General features: G+C 33.1%; 1 long non-coding RNA gene across 2 annotated transcripts; it reads left to right on the top strand.

Annotated features, from left to right (window-relative positions):
• The first annotated feature begins 3,898 nt into the window (after positions 1–3,898).
• On the top strand, positions 3,899–6,335 carry LOC145033933 (uncharacterized). Of its 2 annotated transcripts, none has more exons than XR_013677783.1 (3): positions 3,899–4,182; positions 4,796–5,516; positions 5,594–6,335. It is a non-coding gene; the product is annotated as an uncharacterized LOC145033933 (long non-coding RNA). The 2 variants fall into 2 exon arrangements; XR_013677782.1 differs by lacking the exon at positions 3,899–4,182 and adding an exon at positions 4,325–4,564.
• The last annotated feature ends 3,600 nt before the right edge of the window (positions 6,336–9,935 follow it).

Here is a 9,935-nt window from a genome sequence, read left to right as displayed (position 1 = left end):
ACTAAAGGTGATAGACACAAGTTTCTGTTTGCTTTGGTCGATAAGCATCTGTTTTCAACAAATTTCTTGGAGCATATTGTAAATATCATACATCGATGCAAGCAAAACTCGGTGGCTGACAAGAAGAATTTCACAGACATGCTTCGGTGGTATATTACATTTCGACATCATATTCTGGCCATTATACCGAAGGTGTTTAAAACAGTGAAGAAGCCTTATGCTGTTAAGAAGGAAGGAAGTTTCTGCTCCAAGGACGCAAAAGGGGAGATTGTTGAGTATATTTGTGTTGCGTCTTGGGCTAAGTATTTTGTATCCAGATTGGGCCTGTCTATCCGTGTCTATCTAGATTAGTTACGTAGTTATCTAGATTAATTGTTAGGGTTATAGTATATATATATGCATGCATGTATGCGTATATTAAAAAGTTTTTCATTACGTTGATTCTTGTAACCCTAAACGCCTCTACAGATTGAAGTTCTTTATCGAGCTCTTCTGAGGTGTTATTGCATTAATCATTCGACATATTCAGCGCAATACTTGTGTTCTTATTACGTTCTTATTTTGTATATTGCTTAGAATCATACAATCCTAAAAGAACTTAGTTCTAACAGAAAAAAAGAACAAAGGGAGGCTTCCAAGGAATGATTTAACGAGAGTTAGTCACCCTCCAAAAGAAAGATATTTGGCATTTCAAGCCGCTTCACATCCAAGATTCCGCCCACAACTTGACACTTCATAGCTAAAAACTCCAATACCGAAAACCTTTGACTTGTGAAAATTAACATTTAACCCAGAAGCGATATGAAAGCATTTAAGAACTCTAGCCAAATTAGAAAAATTTGAACTCACCCAAGTCCCAACAAAAAAAACATCATCGGCATAAAATAAATGAGAAATCGCGGGTCCGCCTATAGGAATTTTAACTCCTTGGAAAAGATTTTTTGACATGTAGTTCTCATTGCAATATTTAAATCCTCCATGGCAAAAATAAATAAAAACATGGAAAGAGGGCCTCCTTGCCGAACACCTTTAGTAATAGGAAACTCCTTTGTAACCGAGCCGTTGATGAGAACCGAAGCTCTAGAGGAAGAGAGACACCCCTTTATCCAAAAGATCCATTTATCTCCTACCCCCATTTGGTTCATAACTTATTTGAGATAATTCTTATTTGTAGAATCAAAAGCCTTGTTAAAATCAACTTTGAAAATGAATAATTTAATTTTGTTCTGCTTCGCCACGTATAAATCTCGTTAATAATCAAAGGACCACCAAGAATGCTCCTACCTTCTATGAAATTGGTTTGAACCTCATCTATCACTGATGGCGTAGCAAGAATTTTGTTTTAGGATATGTCAAATAATATATAAAATATGAACGAGTGGCAAAATTTTTCAAACGATAATAAAATGTAACTATATATGCATTCTTAAGTAAACTGTTTATCACCAAACCGATAACTCTTTTAAGTCTAGAAGCAACGAATTTGACAATAATTTTGTAAAATACTTCCAATAAGACTAATCGAAAGTCATTTAGAGTAATGGGATCTTTGATTTTTGGAATAAGAGAGATGAAGGAGGAGCTTCTACCTCTAGAGAGACATCCATATTTCATAATGTCGTCTTGTAAGATAAGCCAGAAATACTTGAAGAATTTGAACGAGAACCCACCGGGACTTTCTCACTGCCACAATTAAACATTGCATTCTTAATCTCATTAAGATCGAAAGGCTCTTCCAAAAAGTTCTTGTACCCAGAAGTCAACTTTTTAAAATATGAATTAATAAAATTGGGATCAAGATGCGTTTCATGGAATTTCTCTAAAAAATGCCCAAGTCTCTCTTTTATTGAAATTGACCTCTATTACCCATTGCCCATTAATCACAAGCCCTGAAATGTTACTTCTGTTTTTAATTTTGATATAGTTGTGGAAAATTTTGGAATTTTCATCCCCATCACTAATCCATTTAGCACGAGATTTCTAGATCAAATCCATTTTTTTTAGTTTTTCCAATTCCATTTTTTTTTTTGCTTGGAATCCCTCCTGAACTCAATTTCCGAGTCTGAGAGTCTCATGTTTTCAGCCTCCAACTCACTTTCATCAACTTTTCTTTTCAAATCAAATAAGATGTTTTCCTTTTCCATCTCTACCTTTGACGTATCGAAGTTTAAAAGCTCAAGTCCATCACGATGAATCCAGGAATTGAAAAACCGAAATGGATGGGCACTAAAATTCATGATGGAAGTTCTAAGAAGAATCGGACAGTGGTCTGAATATTCTCGCGGAAGGGCAAGAACAGAAGAAGAGGGAAAGACTGCCATAAAATTGGAATAGACAAGAACGCGATCCAATTCACTCATTTTAACGCCATCATCACAGAAGAACATGAATTTTTTTGCCATCCATGTTCAAAATCTATCTATCCTGCATCAAAAATGAATTTGTTAAACTCAGCAGCGATTTTAGTATAAAAATTCGAGTTAAAGCGTTCTTTAGGTCATCTCATGGCATTAAAAATCCCAACCAAAAACCCAATTTCCAACTCAAAGTTACCCCACCAGTCTCCAATGTTATTAGGAAGAGAAGACAGTCGAGATTCCAGAATAGACAGTCGAGATTCCTGAATAGCACAAAATTTGAAGGGCTCAATCGGACCCATTCCCCTTATATTCAAAGACATCAGATTCATGAGGACTTGAAGATAACACCACCGCCGTTGACAACATCTACAAGAGTTGGGCTGTTTTTTTTTTCAACCTGAAAGCCTACCTGCTTACCATTGCCGATAATTTGCTCTATCTCGCTAGAAGAAGAACACGAGATGGAAGGAGAAAAGGAACCACTATTTTTGGAGCCTTGGATCGATCGAGATGGTGAGGAAGCCCTTCGATTGAGAATTTGAGATCAATTGAAGGGGAGGAATTCGATATTTGAGAGTCGGTGAGAGGACTCTAACGATCATTGATCCCTGTTAATGTAACTTTTTGACTTTGAACACTTTTATTTTTCTTCTTTTTAAATCGTCGCCTTTTAAGTCCAGAATCCCCATGCCCAAATTTTGGGCTACCTCTGCCACTTAAAAGGTTTGGGTTGTTATCAGGCCCAAGAACACGAGGCCCATAGTCCTCCTCCACCGGATCGAGTCTACCAGACAAGTCGAATTTTGAAATAACGGGAGCAGTTGCAGAATTAAATTTGCCATCATCATTTAATTTTAAATTATTAAAACCCACATTGGAAAGAGATGCCCCCCCACACACACATGCACCGACTTTGGGAGTACCATGAGACTCCGTACCTCCCTCATGCATTGAACCGGGAACCATCACCTCCACTAAAGCCTCTCCGGGACCAATTTCTCCATCTTCCAGTTGCATCTCATCATCTTCGAAAGCGTCTAAGATACCTTTTTCTTCGTCTTCATTTTCCTCTAAATCCTCCTGAGACCCACCAGTGAATGGTTTAAAAGGAACCAATCATCATCAACTTCGAATATACCAATTTTGTGAGAGGATCCATCGATCAAAATGATCGTTTCCCCATTCAACTTTTCCTATAAGCTGCGAGGATGCAAAATTTACCATGAGAAACTAGGGGTGAGCATCGGAACCGGTTATCCGTTTTTGGAACCGGAACAGCGGTTCCGAAACCGGAACCGCCTTAAGTGGTTCCAGTTCTGGTTCTCATTTTTTTGGAACCGCTATCCGCGGGTAACTGCTGGAACCGCTATATATATATATATATATATATATATATATATATATATATATATATATATATATATATATATATATATATATATATATATATATATATATATATATATATATATATATATATATATATATATATATATCATTACCTATATGCTAAAGAGTTCTTTTATGGTACACGTCGATAGGCCCTTCACTCCTCCAATAAGAAACGTTGGGGTGGTCACTTTTAACGTTTATTGCTTCACCGCCTCATAGATTGTAGATTGCTAGCTCTGTCTTCTCAGCGTGTCACGATTGCATTTAGCCAAATTTTCATCCAATTGAAATAAGCGGCTTCCTTTTGGGCGAAGTAAATTAATCGATGTTACAATTGAAGCTAAGGTGCCGATGGTCATCATTATTTAACATGTTTGATTTTCCCCCCACAGCCTCGATCAGTTGAGTTTTCCGGCCGCGACGGACCAAAGTAAGGTTTCTAAATTTTGTGTGTTTATAGTTGTTTGATGTCTAATTTTGTTCCGAAAAGCTAAGTCTGCTTTCTCTTCTCTATATCGGCTTCCCTAATCTTTCCCATCTTCATTGACATCCTTCCTCAACTAATTCGGGTGTAACTGAAACGCCGCCTCCTACTTCTCCAATGAGACGTCGAGTATCCCCAATATTTTGTCTCTTTCATGTGATTACTTTCGTACATATCCATAGGAGATTTTTTATTTTACCTTTTTAAGTTGTTTTTTTTTTTTTGGATTGTGGTTGTTAGTTGTTACAGGAGATAATTTATAGGTTTCAAAAGAAGGGATTCAAATAGAAAGGCTTAAAGATATTTGAATACTCAACATCTACCATGGGTTTGTATTCTCTCCGACTTTTAGGGTTATTAACACACTAATCATTAACGTTCCATTACTAATGGTTTTATAGGAACATTAAAGTTGATCCTTCTCCCTTCCTCTCTTTCCCTTATTCACTAGAAGTAGGTGGATTATACCAAAAAAAATGTTGCTTGTATTGTGTTTTTATTGAGTTTTATAAGTTGTTGCTATGAAAATCTAATCGATATCATTGAAATTGTTTTTTAGGTGATGTCTACATGGGATGAGATTAGATATTTACATCAACTTTACATTGTTTAAGCAATTCGATGTACTCCTGTTAGTAAGACCAACACATTCAAGCAGTTACAAACATACTAGCATCTTGATGAATTTGGAGGTGCAGTATAGGGTTGGTTAATTAGTGGCTTGGATTGTTAAAAATACCTTCATTCCTTGGGTAATTTTCATTATCTTTTTATGAATTTCATTTTCTCTATATTATAAGATAAAAAAAAAATGTGTTGGATTATGAGATTCTGGCAATTCTTAGGATTTGACTTCGAAAAAAATGGAAGGAATGCATTTCCCATGAGTATTACACATATTTCAGAGATGTGTCTTTTTTTTTCAAGCATCATTTACAGGTGGTCCTTCTTTCAGAAGATTTGATGTGCATTTCCACCCTCCGTTACAGTTTTTGATGGAGTTTTTATGCACACTAGGTGTTTGATTAAATGCTTGAACCAAAATATATAGCAGCATATTCAGTGAGTTGGTTCAATCTTCTAGAACTTCAAATTTGGTAGCTAAAAATCGTATTTAACATATCCAAACTTTTCTTTCTATGATTAATTAATTTCCATAGATGCGAAGTACTTTTCAAAAGAAAAATCAAACTTTTGAGAAAGATATGTATGTTGTTCTTTCAGGTTGGCGGATTGGTGTTTTGCCTTTGCTAACAAAATATGATCCTACACTAAGTATGGTAGGCTTCATCCTGTTATTTTTTAAAATGAGGTAATAATTATGGTTTGAATATGTTTATATTGTTTTCTTTTTCAGCTTGAAGCTCTTAAGGCTATAGGAGTCGCTGATGTTTTTCAATTTTCCGGGTATGTCATCTGTTGTTTTTGATGTGTTTGAATAAAGAGGTTTTATATGGCGTGGTTGTCATAAATGGCCAATGTTAAGCTCCAAGAGAGTTTGGGATTCTTTATAACTAAATTTTATAATCATCATATTCAATAACATAAAGCATAATCTATGCATTTTTTTAGTTTAATTTAATATTAGTAATGAACTAAAAGAACCCATTTCAGGAAGCAATACTCATGGGCTTCTTCGGAAAAAAATATTTTTTAGACTGGACGCATTATTTAGCTCAAAAAACAACCAAATAAATAGCCTTTTAGAGCTTGATTTGAGTGGTTGGAGATTAGCAAATAGAGGATTAACTAATATCAAATAAATAGCCTTTTATCAATGTTATGTTTGTTTTGATACTATCTAACATCATACAAGCTACAGGACTAACTAATATCAGGGAAATTGATATTTGAAGTAAGATGTTTTAAATGAATGTTGAAAAAAAAAAGGTTTTCTCCATTTTCATTGATGGTAATCAACAAAAAGTGACAATGTGATGATTGATGATGGAGTGTTGGATGGTAATTTGGAAGAAGATAAAAAAGAGTAGTGATATTGACTAAAAAAACTTTATTTATGTGTTCCGCATTTCGATTATTTGAAGTATAAACAATGTATTTTCAGGTTCTCCTTGTGTCCGGACTATTTTCTTCTTTTCTCATTTGTTACATTGTAATGGCTATACTCTTTCCAACAGTAAATGATCAAAAAAAATTATGTATGTGTCTCATGTATAAATGAAATCAAAGTCATATTATTATTATATCAAAAATAGAAATCATACTTCATCAAGGATATTTATTTCTTCACTTATTTATTAATATTATAATGATACTATTTGTCTCAGTTTGTTCCGACTATACAAAGCTTATTCTGAGAGCATGGTCAACTTTCAAAAAACGAAATGGAGGTGCCAAGAATTGAAAAAGCTTTCTATATTTTATTTTTCAGATTAACTTATTTTAAGAAATCTAGATCTTTCTAAAAAAAGTATATATGGTTTAGGCTAAAAGAAAATAAATATCTTACATAATCTATTTTTTCAATAGGATGCGAATATTATATCTTCCTCCTGTGGAACCTCATGGACAAACATCTGATTAGAACGCACTTTGATAGAACACACTTATCCTAATTACTTGGATAATATATTATAAAAAGATAAAGTTTACTTGTTTTATGCATGCAATCATTAAATTAATTAGTTTGTGTCTATTTTAAGTATGTTATATGTTACTTAGTTCCTTGTGGAAAGACTTGCCAAAACCATTAATATACAATTACTTTTAACATAAAATCGCAATATAGTTTTATTTTTTATCCAAGTTATCAAACATATTATGATTTAAAGAAACAAATATCAACATACAAGAGAGCTAAAATATTTTATTTTTACCAAAAAAACAACATATTTATTTTAATTCATAAGTGCATACATATCTTAACACACTTTTGCTTAGTAAAAAAGTTTTTTCAAAACTCAAATCATTAAAAAGCGGAATATAATTATTAATATATGTAGGGTCCAATAACCAAACAGGATTTATTAAAATGGATTTTAACATGTACATACCTTACGAATCAAAAACAAATTATGTGTTAACCTAAATATTGCAATATAGTTTTTGAACAAAAACAAGTTATAACAATACCAAAAGATGGCAATGTATTTTTAACCAAAAAACGGCAATGTGCTATTCTAACAAAAAAAAATGGCAACATATTTTTTTAAACCCAATACACAAAAGGGATAATGACTTGAAAGGGTAACGAACTTTTGACTTTTGTCACATTTAGTCACTAAACTTTTTTTCGTTATCTATTTGCCATTGAACTATTGAAACTGTTCACATTTTACCCTTATGACCGGCTGTTACCGGTCATAAGGGTAAAATGTGAACAGTATCAATAATTTAGTGGCAAATAGATAATGAAAAAAAGTTTAGTGACTAAATGTGAACAAAATCAAAAGTTCATTTCCCTCTAAAAAGTTCAATGACTAAATGTGAACAAACTTCCTATTGTATTATGTTTTAGCAAAATTATTTATTTTTGTTTAATTGTAGCAACATTTGTTGATGAAGAAATCTATGAAATAAAAAAATAAAATGTAACATCTGGATTTCCAGGTATCATCACTTAAGTATTTTTCTTTTGAGTTAAGAAGAGAGACTCGACGAGTTGACGCCTCAACTCGTCGAGTAAGGTCGCGACTGATGACTCGAATTAATGAATGGACTCGATGAGTCGGTGAGGCGACTCGACGAGTTCGCGCTATTGGCAGAAACCCTAAATCTTTGGGCTCGAGCCAAATTTAAAGGCATTTATGGCCTTCAATTGTGACTACCTTTCCCATAAGTGAGAACCCTAGCGAGCTTGAGTGTGTAGAGTGAGAGGAAGAGCTATCTTGAGCTTTTTGGTGTGATAGATGTGGACCCTTCTAGGTTCAGAGAGCCGAGAATATGAAGCTTTAGTAGAGTAAACCTTGGGGTTCAAAGTTAGGAATCATTTATGGTATATATAATTACTTTCATCTTACACATAGATATGAAGTATTTTATATCAATTACGTGCTATGTGTGTATATTATTTGAATACTTGCTGTCTATACTGGATGAACGATTTTATACATGTTTTAAAAGATTTAAATGGTATATTTATTTTATATCTACAAATATGTTGCGGATGAAACATGGGTAGATGAAATAGTTGGTGTGTGATGAAATAAAATGATGAGAGATAGGTGATGATAGAAAGGTGGTGATAATTAGGTAAATAGATGATGATGAATATGTGATGTAGGATGAAAGGAGATACTATAACCTTTACCAACAATGTGGCGATGTAGTCATCTACCAGAGTATAGATGGCGACCACGGACTATTCTAGATAACCCAGTAGAAACACCAGCAGACTAATAACCTGTAGGTGATGAATTACGAGTTCATGTGATGTTGTAACTACGTATTCATGTGGTGATACTCTAACCCCTTACTATGAATTACGATTTCAGACGATGTTGTAACTACATATTCATGGGATGTCACAAATTTCGCATGCCAAACCAATGGTCATAATTCACATCAGTGAGAATGGTTCATTTTTTTTTTTGTAAAACTAAAATCAGATTGAAAATTTTGATTTTTTATTTCGGAAAATATCAAACCATTGGTTTTTTATTTCGGTTTTGGTTTTTTGTTTTTTTTTTAAATATATTTTCAGGGTTTTGTTTTGTTTTTTTTTATTTCATAGTTTTCTTCATCAACTAATTTTGCTACAATTTAACAAAAATAAATAATTTGCTAAAACATAATACAAGAGAAGGTTTGTTCACATTTAGTCATTGAACTTTTTAGAGGGAAACGAACTTTCGATTTTGTTCATATTTAGTCACTAAACTTTTTTTCGTTATCTGTTTGCCATTGAACTATTGAAACTGTTCACATTTTACCCTTATGACCGGCAACAGCCGGTCATAAGGGTAAAATGTGAACAGTTTCAATAGTTCAATGGCAAATAGATAACGAAAAAAAGTTTAGTGACTAAATGTGACAAAAATCGAAAGTTTGTTACCCTTTCAAGTCATTATCCCTACACAAAAACATTAGAAACGTACTTTTGTTAACCGAGTCATGGCAACCTATTCTTGACAACTCAAAAATAACAAAGTTATTTGTTAATTCAAAATATGAGAGTACTCCTTTCAAACCCAAAACATACTCATTTCTAACCCAAAACATTAAAAAATATTTTTAACCCAAAACAATATCATTTTTATTTTCAATCCAACGCAACAAGATATTAATTGTCAAAATAAAACTGATCATCAAAATAAATATTGAAAATTGTATAGCGAAATATAAATGGTATAGCCTCTTAAAAAATTTAAAGTCTTAAGTCCCAAATGGTAAAATGAAAGAAATCAATCAAAGACTCGATTACTAAAGAAATCGAAACAATTGACGATAATCACAAAAGTCCATCATTAATGGAAATTCAGAGACTCAGATAGATAATCTGCACAACAATTCCTTTAACACCTTTCTCATTAACATCATTAGCATCAAAGAGTTCCGAGGCTTACATCCCTTATAGTATTACGAACAATAACATAATATTTTTCACTCAAAAGTTAGATTATCATTAGAAATCATGTCTTCCTGGAATCACTGAAAACTAGCTTACTGATCATTAATAAGTTTACTAGTATATATATGGTCAAGAAAATTATTATGGTCTTCCGTCGTCCAATAAAAAG

The sequence above is a fragment of the Lactuca saligna genome, chromosome 3 (assembly GCF_052625555.1).
Source record: "Lactuca saligna cultivar CGN05327 chromosome 3, ASM5262555v1, whole genome shotgun sequence".
In the NCBI taxonomy this organism is placed as follows: domain Eukaryota; kingdom Viridiplantae; phylum Streptophyta; class Magnoliopsida; order Asterales; family Asteraceae; genus Lactuca; species Lactuca saligna.
This window is presented reverse-complemented; position numbering and strand designations above follow the sequence as displayed.